Source organism: Gorilla gorilla, chromosome 4 (genome assembly GCF_029281585.2).
Source record: "Gorilla gorilla gorilla isolate KB3781 chromosome 4, NHGRI_mGorGor1-v2.1_pri, whole genome shotgun sequence".
Taxonomy (NCBI): domain Eukaryota; kingdom Metazoa; phylum Chordata; class Mammalia; order Primates; family Hominidae; genus Gorilla; species Gorilla gorilla.
The window spans coordinates 106,243,996-106,256,231 of record NC_073228.2 but is presented as its reverse complement, the minus strand read 5'-3'; the positions used below and the strand labels follow the sequence as shown (position 1 = coordinate 106,256,231).

The following is a 12,236-nucleotide window of genomic DNA, read 5'->3' as shown; positions in this document are numbered from 1 at the left end:
GGCCTCCAGAATGACATGAAGAGCTGCATGGAGCCTGTGCAGAGCTGCTGTTCAGGTACATGCCAAATCCCAGGGCAATGGACTCCTGAACACCCCTATGCTAGCAGCTGTGTTTCTGCCAATAAAGGAGGCCAGGTTCTCTCACATGCCCCCAGGATAGGGGCCATATCCACAGTGCTGATAAGCAAGATGGACTGAGGGCCTAGCCTCCACTACACCTTGCCAGACAAAGTTCACTGGCGTGGGATGCCAGCACAGCCAACCCACCCCTACCTGAGCTCTCAGGCTGGTAGCAGCTCTGTATATCCCTGGGATGGGGCTCCCAGAGGTAACAGACAGGCCTGCTATTTATGCCACTCTACTGCCCTCAGGCTCGATAGGGAGGAATGAGCTTAAGGACTATTGCAGGCCTCCTGCACAGTGTAGCTTCCTTATACAAAAGCGACCAGATTGTTTTCCACATGGAATCCTGCCCCTGTGACTCCTCACTGGGCAGGGCCTCTCCACTTGGGCACCCAGCACAGTCACCGTGCCCCAACCTGAACCCTTCAGTTGATGATGGCTCTGCATTTCTCTGAGGAGGAAATTCCAGAGACAACTCACAGCCCCTCTGCCCTTGCTGCTGCAGTGGTACCACGGTTACTATCCTTAGGCTGGGAAAGAGATAAAGGGTCTGAGTGCCGTACTCACACCTCCAGCATGCCATGGCTGCCCTGTGAAGAAAAGACCAGTCTTTCTTGCCTGTGAGCCCCCTGCTCACTACTAGGCAGGGCACCTCGGCTTGGGCCTGCAACACAGGTGCTTCACCCTGGGCTAATCATACCAATTGGTGTGCTTCTCTGGAGTGGAGCCCCAAGAGATTAGTGAAAGGCCCTCTGCCATTGCCACTGCCAAGATCCTTGCCCCTGGTGCCCCCAAGCCAGGGAGGGAAGAAAAGGCATCAGCTTGCCCCAGGGCTATGATGCGCAGCCCGGAAATGCCAAGCTGAGATCTGCAGCCAGTGCTAGTGGGAAAAGAGCCCACACTCTCAGAGCACTGAGAGAGCATGGCTGCAAATACAAGGAAATACAGAGGTGCTGCATGGCTGAGCAAGAGCCCACCTACTGGCCATGATGCTTAAGTGCCATCTACTGGATTGCAGCCCAAACTTCAACACTGAAAATACTTGGCTAATATATCCCACTGTGAAACCAAGCACAGGAATTCTGTCACAAATAAAGATGCTGCACAAAGCCTTGGCCCTCTGAAAACATCCAGAAATGAAGTCAACTGACTCTAGTCAAATTACACCATGGTTAAAGGAACATAGCCCACACACATGAGTAAGAACCAGCACAAAAAGCCTGGCAACTCTAAAAGCCAGAATGTCTTTTTACTTCCAAACAACCTCACTAGCTCCCCAGCAATGCTTATTCACCAGGATGAAATGGTTGAAATGACAGAATTCAGAATCTGCATGGAAATGAAGATTTTAGATATTCAGAAGAATGCTGAAACCCATCCCAAGGAATATAAGGAATCCAGTAAAATGATGAAAGTGATGAAAGATTAAGTAGCCATTTTAAGAAAGAACCAAATCTAGATGATACAGCTGAAAAACGCACTACAAGAATTTCATGACATAATTGGGAGTATTATCGGTTGAGGAAAGAATCTCAGAGCTTGAAGACCAGTGGCTTGAATTAACTCAGACAAAAATAAAAAAGAATTTTACAAAATGGACAAAACCTCAAAGAAATATGAGATTATGTTAATAGACCAAATCTATGACTCACTGGCATCCCTGAAAGACAGGGAGAAAGAGCAAGCAACTTGGAAAACATATTGGAGGATATTGTCCACAAAAATTTCCCCAATCTCACTAGAGAGGTCAATACAAAAATCAGGAAATTCAGGCTGGGCACGGTGGCTCACGCCTGTAATCCCAGCACTCTGGGCGGCCGAGGCGGGCGGATCACGAGGTCAGGAGATCAAGACTATCCTGGGTAACACGGTGAAACCCCATTTCTACTAAAAATACAAAAAATTAGCTGGGCGTGGTGGCGGGTGCCTGTAGTCTCAGCTACTTGGGAGGCTTAGGCAGGAGAATGGCATGAACCTGGGAGGCAGAGCTTGCAGTGAGCTGAGATCGTGCCACTGCACTCCAGCCTGGGCAACAGAGCGAGACTCTGTCTCAAAAAAAAAAAAAAATCAGGAAATTCAAAGTACCCTTGTGAGATATTATACAATATGACTATCCCCAAGAGACATAGTTATCAGATCCTCCAAGGTCAATGCAAAGTAAAAAACACTAAAGGCAGCTAGAATGAAGGGAAAGGTCACCTACAAAGTCAACCCCATCAAGCTAACAGTAGACCTGTCAGCAGAAACTCTACAACCAGAAGAGATTGGGGGCCTATATTCTGGAATTTTAAAGAAAAGAAATTAGAACCAAGAATTTCATATCCAACCAAACTAAGCTTCATAATCAAAGAGAAATAAAATACTTTTTAGACAAGCAAATGCTAAGGGAATTTGTTACCACCAAACCTGCCTTATAAGAAGTTCCTAAGGGGATGCTAAACATGGAAATGAAACATCATTACTGACCACCACAAAAACACACTCAAGTACTATTGACACTATAAAGCAAATACACAATCAAGTCTACATAACAACCAGCTAACCACACAATGATAGGATCAAATCCACACATATGAATATTAACCTTGAACAGAAATGGGTTATAGCTCCCACTTAAAAGGCACAGACCGTCAAGTCGGATAATAAAGCAAGACCTAACTGTATGCTATCTTCAAGAGACCCATCTCGCATGCAAGGACACCCGTAGGCTCAAAGTAAAAGGATGGAGAAATATCTATCAAGCAAGTGGAAAGCAATAAAGAGCAGGGATTGCTATTCTTATTTCAGACAAAACCAACTTTAAACCAACAATAATCAAAAAGGACAAAGGGGGGCATTATATAATGACAAAGGTTCAACTCAACAAGCAGAGCTAACTCCCCTAAATATATATGCAACCAACACTGGAATGCCCAGACTCATAAAACAAGTTCTTAGAGACTTATGAAGAGACTTAGATAACTACACAATAACAGTGGGAGACTTCAACACCCCACTGACAGTATTGGACAGATCACTGAGGCAGAATACTAACAGATATTTGGGACCTAAACTTGACACTTGACCAAATGTACCTAACAGTCATCTATGGAACACTCCATCTAACCAAAACAAAATATACATTCTTCTCATCTGCACATGGCACATCCTCTAAAATTGACCACGCAATCAGCCATAAAGCAATTCTTAACAAATTCAAATAAAATGAAATCATACCAACTGCACTCTCAAACAACAGTGCAATAAAAATAGAAATCGATATCAAGAAGATCTCTCAAAACCATACAATTACATGGAAATTAAACAGTCTGCTCCTGAATGACTTTTGGGTAAACAATAAAATTAAGGCAGAAATCAAGAAATTCTTTGAAAGTAATGAAAACAAAGATACAACATACCAGAATCTCTGGAACACAGCTAAAGCATTGTTAAGAAAGAAGTTTATAGTGCTAAACACTCACATAAAAAAGTTACAAATGTCTCAAATTAACAATCTAACATCACACCTAGGGAAACTAAAAACAAGAGCAAACCAACTCCAAAGGTAGCAGAAGAAAAGAAGGAAACAAAACCGGAGCTGAACTGAACAAAATGAAGATGAGAAAAACCATAAAAAGATCAATGAAATGAAACGTTTGTTCTTAGAAAGAATAAATAAGATTGATAGACCACTAGGTAGACAAATAAAGAAGAAAAGGGACAAGATACAAATAAACATAATCAGAAATGACAAAGGGGAAATTACCACTAACCTCACAGTTATACAAAAAACCCTCAGAGACTATTACAAGCACCACTATGCAAGCAAACTAGAAAATCTGGAAGAAACGGATAAATTTCTGGAAGCATGCAACCTTGTAAGATTGAACCAGGAAGAAATTGAAACCCTGAACAGACAAGTATTGAGTTCCAAAATTGAATCAATTATAGGAAAAACGACCAACGAACCAGAAAAGACTCTGCATGAGACAGATTCACAGCCAAATTCTACTAGACACATAAAGAAGAGCTGATAACCAATCCTACTGAAACTATTCTAAAAAAATCAAGGGGGGGGTACTCCTCCTTAACACGTTCTATGAGGCCAACGTCATTCTGATACCAAAACCTGGCAGAGACACAAGTGAAATAAGAACGCTTCAGGCCAATATCCCTGATGAACATAAATGCAAACATTCTCAAAAAAATACTAGCAAACTGAATCCAGGTGCACATCAAAAAACTAAACCACCACAATTGAGTAGGCTTTATTTCTGAGATGCAAGGTTGGTTCAACATACACAAATCACTAAATGTGATTCACCACATAAACAGAACTAAAAACAAAAGCACATGATCATCTCGATAGATGCAGAAAATCCTTTTGATAAAATTCAATATCCTTTTTGGTTAAAAACTTTGAACAGGGCCGGGCGTGGTGGTTCACACCTGTAATCCCAGCACTCTGGGAGGCTGAGGTGGCAAATCACGAGGTCAGGAGTTTGAGACTGGCCTGGCCAACATGGTGAAACTCTGTCTCTACCAAAATACAAAAAATTAGCAGGGCATAGTGGCGGGTGCCTGTAATCCCAGCCACTTGGGAGGCTGAGGCAGAAGAATCACTTGAACCCAGGAGGCAGAGGTTGCGGTGAGCCGAGATCGCTCCACTGCACTCCATCCTGGGCGACAGAGTGAGTCTCCATCTCAAAAAAAAAAAAAAAAAAAAAAAAAAAACCTTTCAACAAACTAGGCATCGAAGGTACATACCTCAAAATAAGAGTCATCTATTACAAACCCATAACCAACATCATACTGAATGGGGAAAAGCTGGAAATGTTCCCCTTTGAAAACTGGAACAAGACAAGGATGCCCTCTCTCACCACTCCTGTTCAACATAGTATTGGAAGTCCTGGCCAGAGCAAGAGAAAGAAAGCACATCCAAATAGGAAGAGAGGAAGTCAAACTTATTTTCTTTACAGACAATGTAATACTATACCTAGAAAGCCCCATAGTATCTTCCCAGTGGCTCCCAGATTTCATAAACAACTTCAGCAAAGTTTCAGGGTACAAAATCAATGTACAGAAATCAGTAGCATTTCTCTACACCAATAATGTCCAAGCTGAGAGCCAAATCAAGAATGCAATCCCATTCACGATAGCCACAAAAAGACTAAAATATAGGAATACAACTAACCAGGATGTTGAAAGATCTGTACGAGAACTATAAAACACTGCTGAAAGAAATCAAAGACAACACAAACAAATGGAAAAATATTCCAGACTCATGAATAGGAAGAATCGATATAGTTAAAATGGCCATTCTGCCCAAAGCTATTTACAGATTTAATACTATCCTAATGAACTACCAATGACATTTTTCACACACTTAGTAAAAACCACCATTCTAGAATTCATTTGGAACATCATCAACAACAAAAACCCTCAAGAGCCAAAGCAATCCTAAGCAAAAAGAGCAAAGCTGGAGGATGACACTACCCAACTTCAAAATGTACTACAAGGCTCCTAAAACAGCATGGTACTGGTACATAAACAGACACAGAGACCAATGGAACAGAATAGAGAACACAGAAATAAAGGTGCACACCTACAGCCATCTGATCTTCAACAAAGCCACCAAAAACAAGCAATAGGCAGATTACTCCCCATTCAATAAATGATGCTGGGATAACTGGCTAGCTATATGTGGAATTGAAACTGGACCCCTACCTTTCACCATATACAAAAATCAACTTAAGATGGATTAAAGATTTAAATGTAAAATCTAAAGTATAAAAACCATAGAAGACAATCTAGGAAATACCATTCTGGATGTTGGCCCAGGCAAAGACACGACGGAGACTCTGAAAACAATCATGACAAAAACAAAAATTGACAAGTGGGACTTAATTAAACTAAAGCGTTCTGCACAGCAAAAGAAACTATCAACAGAGTACACAGGCAACCTACAGAATAGGAGAAAATATTTGCAAACTCTACATCTGACAAAGGTCTATAAAGAACTCAAACAAATCAGCAAGCAAAACAACCCCAAACAACCCCACTATAAAATGGGCAAAGGACATAAACAGACACTTTTTCAAAAGTGTCTTTTCAAAAGAAAACATACTTGTGGCCAAAAAACATATGAAAAATGCTCAATGTCACTCATTATTAGGGAAATTCAAATCAAAACCACAATAAGATATTATTGCACACCAGCAAAAATGGCTATTTTAAAAAGTGGAAAAATAACAGATGCTGGTGTGGTTGCAGAGAAAAGGAACTCTTAAACACCACTGGAGGGAATATAAATCACTTCAGCCATTGTGGAAAGCAGTGTGGAAATTCCTCAAAGAAGTTAAAACAGAACTACCATTTGACCCAGCAATCCATTACTGGATATAAACCCAAAGGAATATAAATTGTTCTAATCATAAAGACACATGCATGCATATGTTCATAACAGTACTATTCACAATAGCAAATACATGGAATCCACCTAGGTGCTCATTAGTGGTGAAATGGATAAAGAAAATGTAGTATATATACACCATGGAATACTATGCTGCTATACAAAAATGAAATTTTAGTTTTCACTGGAACATGGAAGTAGCTGGAGGCCATTATCCTAAGCAAATTGACGCAAAAACAGAAAATCAAATACCTCATGTCCTCACTTATAAGTGGGAGCTAAAGTCCATTGAGTACACATGGACACAAAGAAGGGAGCAATAGCCACTGGGGTCTGTTTGAAGGTAGAGGGTGGGAGAAGGGTGAGCATTGAAAAACTACCTATTGAGTATTATTCTGATTATCTGGGTGACAAAATTTTCTGAAACCACACCCCCTTATGACATGCAGTTTACCCATGTAACAAACCGAAAATGAAAGTTGAAAACAAAATGAAAGAAAACAAAATTATAGTTCTCACTTGTATTTAGGTCAGAACATTTTGTAGTAGTTTTAGTCTCTGAATCATCTCCTAGGTGTGACTCTAAATAAACTGTTTTTTCTGAAAATAAAAGAGGTGAAATGCCAGCGGAGCTAGCAAAAAAAATTTTAAATTTGCAATTAGCAGCATTTTCTAGAGGAGATATTTTATTCTGATGGACAGATTGATGAGCCATTACTTATTTTCTATGGCTAATTATGGCTATTTAGCATAAAGAATCAAGAACAGATCAAATAAGAAGTTAAATCACAAAGTAAAACAAAGAGTGATTTATTGGTCTCCTCTTTAACTTATGTTTTCATCCTTTTTGTCTCTAGGGAAAGGTCTTTTACTGGCAGAATCAGTGTCTTCTGCCATGCAAACTTGATTAGGGTAGGGAGTAAATCAATGCTTGAAAGATAAAATTCTAGAATTAATTGGAACACTATATGTCCCACCTTCAATAAGCCCTGGTTGAGATTTTACAAACCCTTTCCTCCTTGCAACATTCCTCTGCCTTTATTTCCTCCTCATCATTTGTTTCTGACTTCTATTAGAGGACTATCCTTAGCTTAAAACTACTTTTCTGCAGCCTTTATACCTTATACTTTATATATTTGCAGATCCTACTCTTATTTCAGACTGTTACTAAGTAAGCACATGTAGGAGTACCTAGCCTAACTGGAAAGCAATCCTAGACCAGAATGAACCCCTTCTCGTGTGGAAAAAACCTTGGTTGTAGATAAATTCTGTGATTAACAAGGGCTACCTAATAGCCACAGTACTGCGAGATAGGGATGGTTGAATAGCACTGTCTGCTACTGTACAGCACTATTCTGATTTCTCCCTTTTTATATCAACATCTGTCAGAATTGAGCCTGAGTTCACTGCATAAAACTCTTTGTATATTTATTTGTATATCTATCTGGCTTTCACCTTTCCCTGTCATATTTATTTTTAAGAAAAGAAATAGATTTTTTAAAATGCAGAAAATCCTGGGTATTTTATTGGAAGGAAATCTATGGCATTCTTAATATTTGCTATTCTCACAGTCCCTTTCAGAATACAGTGCCCAGAAATATTTCCTTGTGCATGGTTACCATGCTCTGTATAATGTAATCCAAATGTTTTAGCCAAAACTGTTACAGTTTTTGGCATCAGCACTTGAGCTTAATAAAGCAATTTTTAGATTACCCCTAAACCTGGGAAATGTCCTAATTTGAGAACAATGTCCAGTAAGGACACCTTGTTGAAGACTGACTAACTAATCTAGTCAATTCCTCTTTTGGGGGAAAGTATGAATAAGAGGAAGAGTGGGAAACTCAAACAACACAACTTTGATATACTGACATAGCAAAAATAAAAGTACAAAGGGCCATTGAGAAAGAGAAGTAAATATGAAGAAAATAGTCACTAGCTAAAATAGACCTAGATGAATACACAATAAGGAGACAGAAGTAAGTTGAATATCTGGGTCTTTGAAGTAATTAAGACTTACTCTGAATGATGTCTCACTTCTTTTTTTCTGTCTTTTTTTGAGATGGAGTCTCGCTCTGTCTCCAGGCTTGGAGTGCAGTGGCGCCATCTCAGCTCATTGCAAGCTCCGCCTTCCAGGTTCACGCCATTCTCCTGCCTCAGCCTCCCGGGTAGCTGGGACAACAGGTGCCTGCCACTACGCCCGGCTAATTTTTTGTGTTTTTAGTAGAGATAGGGTTTCACCATGTTAGCCAGAATGGTCTTGATCTCCTGACCTTGTGATCCACCCGCCCTGACCTCTCAAAGTGTTGGGATTACAGGCGTGGGCCACTGCACCCAGCCTAATTTTTGTATTTTTAGTAGAGACGGGGTTTCACCATGTTGGCCAGGCTGGTCTCGAACTCCTGACCTCATGAGCCGCCCACCTCGGCCTCCCAAAGTGCTGGGAATACAGGCGTGAGCCACTGCGCCCAACCCGTTGTCTCATTTCTTTATGAATGCTGAATTGTTTAGCTACTGAGAAAGTGTATTAGTTTTCTTACTTTTATGTTTAACCTTATGATAAATTGCATCAGTGGAATTAACAGCATCTGTTCCTTTTAATCTGAAAGAGCTTAAACACATTCCAGATTCAGAAATCTGGAATAGGAGCTGCGATCTGTGTTTTATACCATGTGGATAATTCAAGGCGTGCTAAAGTTTGCAAACAACAAATCTCGTAATCCAGTGCAATCCTTTAATTTTATAAATTAAGAAATTAATGTTTATTTGTACTGGACACTTGTTATGTGCCAGAAGTTGTATTAAACCATTACATATATTCAATTATCATAACCACTCAGAAAAATAGACATTATTGTTTCTCGTTTACAGATAGTGAACCAGTAATTTAAAAAGAATGCGTAATTTTTCCAAAAAAACATAGGTTATGCACACACATACACACACAAACACACATATCCATTACTTGTGGCTTAATTGAGGCTAAGAGCATAAGAATAAGTGTTGTATTTGACTCTAAATCCAGATATCTGCCTAGTGTAATATAATACTTCCTAAAAACGAGATATGGAGAAACTGTGATTTGCTTATTGATGCTCCAAAAATCAGTTCCAGGGCCAAGATTAAAAACTAGATTTGTTTCTTATTCTGCCTGTTGCAGCTAGTACAGACCAATATTTTTATATAAAATCATAGGATATAGCTATAACTCTCATTAGGGTAAATGTGCTTAATATTCAGTTCTCAATAATTATTTTAAAATAAATGAATAAATAACATTTGTGAGCTCGAAGAACGTATGAAAAAAGCTGTAATTCTCTAGTTAATCAATATTTGAATCTACTACATAAAATAAGTAAATAAAAAATAAAGGTAAAATAAAAAACTATAGAATAAATAAAAAGAATAATCTACATTTAAAATTAGATAATAAAGTAAAAGTAAAGTAAAAAGTAATCACAAAACTGTGATTCAAAAATTTATTTAACAGAGATGCTAAAAAAACTTCATGAAAAAATTAAAACTTTATGCAACATTATTAAAGATGACTGGGATAAATTGATAGCTAAACCATGTTAATGTTTGAAATGACAATATTCATGTAGGTTAGTTTTTTCTTAAATAATCTATGAATCCAATGCAAGTATAATCAATACTATGGCAAAAATTTTATTTTTTTAGAAAATGAGAAACTGATTATACAATTTGTATGGCAGAATAAGGGAATGGATACCTAAAACAAAGAGCACTGGACCTATTTCCCATTAAGACTCACTAGAAAAACCACTGTAGTAAAAACAGTGTAGCATTTCTTTGATATAGATTAATAGATCAATGTAACAGAACTGAGAATTCAGCAACAGACTAAATATTACACATAAGAACTTGCTATGTAATAAAAGAGTCACTGCAAAGATAATTGTTCAGTAGATGTGATAGCCAATTTGGCTATTTGTGAAAAATGACCATGGATTTCTACCTCCTATTATGTATAAAAGTGATTTCCAGGTTAATAAAATGTGATTAGATAAAACACAGTTAATGTTAAAAATCAAAGAAATACCTTTGTGGTATAGAGGTGGGAAAATGTTAAACAAGATTGCAATAGTGTTAAATATGAATTCGAACTTTATGGATTAGATATATCAAGTCAAGGACTTCTGTTCTATGAAAGAAACTGTAGACCACATTAATAGATGGGTGACAGATATCTAAATCCAAGTGATTAATGTTTAGAATAAACAAGCAATTTTTAGAAAATCTATCCCCAAATTTCAGGAAGCCTAACAGAGATAGAAAGAGTCAGTTCATACACACAAAAAGAATCCCAATAGCTAAGAACTGTGTAAAGAAAGTTTCAATTAGATTTGATATTAGAGAAATAGGAAATAAAGCATTGTGGTACTACTTTATACTTGTTACCATTGCAACATTTTGAAAGCCAGCTAATAATACCAAGTGTTTGTGATTATGTTATCTACTTCTGCATAATAAACTACCCCATAACTTAGTGGATTAAAACAATATAAAATATATTTTGCTTATGAGAATGCAATTTGGACAGGGCTTGTCCCTCTCAACTATACTTGGGGTCAACTAGAGCAGCAGTCCCCAACATTTTGACACCAGGGACCAGTTTTGTGGAAGAAATTTTTTCTGGGGTGGAGGCGCTGGTTTTAGGATGATTCAAGCTCATGGCATTTATTGTGCACTTTATTTCTATTATTATTACATACTCTCCATAATGTAGAATCAGTGGGAGCCCTAAGCTTGTTTTCCTGCCACTAGACCATCCCATCTAGGGGTGATGGGAGATAGTGACAGATAAACAGGTATTAGATTCTCATGGGGATCGCACAACCTAAATCCCTCACATGTGCAGTTCACAATAGGGTTTGTGCTCCTATGATAATTTAATGCCGCTGCTGATCTAACAGGATGCAGAGCGCGCCTGCCACTCACCTCCTGCTGCACGGCTTGTTTCCTAACAGGCCATGGACTGGCCTCTTACTCTTTCTATAGAGGCTGGGGATCCATGAGCTAGAGTGATCAAAGTCTGGAGAATGGAACCATCTGAAGGCTTGTTTGCTCTATAGTTTTTTGATACTGTCTGTTTGCTAGAATACCCATACATATCCTCTGCATCTCTCTTGGGCTTTTTTACAACATGGTGACTGAGTCCCAAGGCAAAAGTTCTGAGACTGTGAAAGATCCCAGCAAAAGTCATATTTTCATTTTATGAACCAACCTCAGAAGTCATGTAGCATTATTTGTTTCGTTTTGACAATTAGAAAGCCTTTCCAAGTTTAATGACCTTTTTATGTGGAAATGACATAGTTCTGGATGGGCATGCTAAACCATAAATATTTCTTTGATAACTTTTAGAAAGTACAAGCTGAATGAAGAAAATGAAACACTACCATCATTGTGGTGGTATAGTCATTTTAGTGTAACCTGATACATTCTGGAGAACAATCTGGAGAAATGGTGGAATAAAGTATGCTAAATCCTTATGCCCTAGGAATTCCTTTCTAGGATATATGCTTCTAGAGACACTCTATCACTGGACCTTAAAGTACATGCACAGGGATGTTTAATGTAGTGTAGTTTGTGATGGTAGGGAGTTGAAGGCAAGACAAGTATTTAATCTTATGGGAATGAATAAATATGGCAGAATCACACTATGTAAAATTAGATAGCACTGAGAATTTGAACTAGTTGAGTT

General features: G+C 38.5%; 1 protein-coding gene across 2 annotated transcripts in view; it reads left to right on the top strand.

Moving 5' to 3' along the window:
* SLCO6A1 (solute carrier organic anion transporter family member 6A1) overlaps window positions 1–12,236 on the top strand; it is a 127,377-nt gene that overhangs the window by 47,495 nt on the left and 67,646 nt on the right. The window lies entirely within an intron of this gene.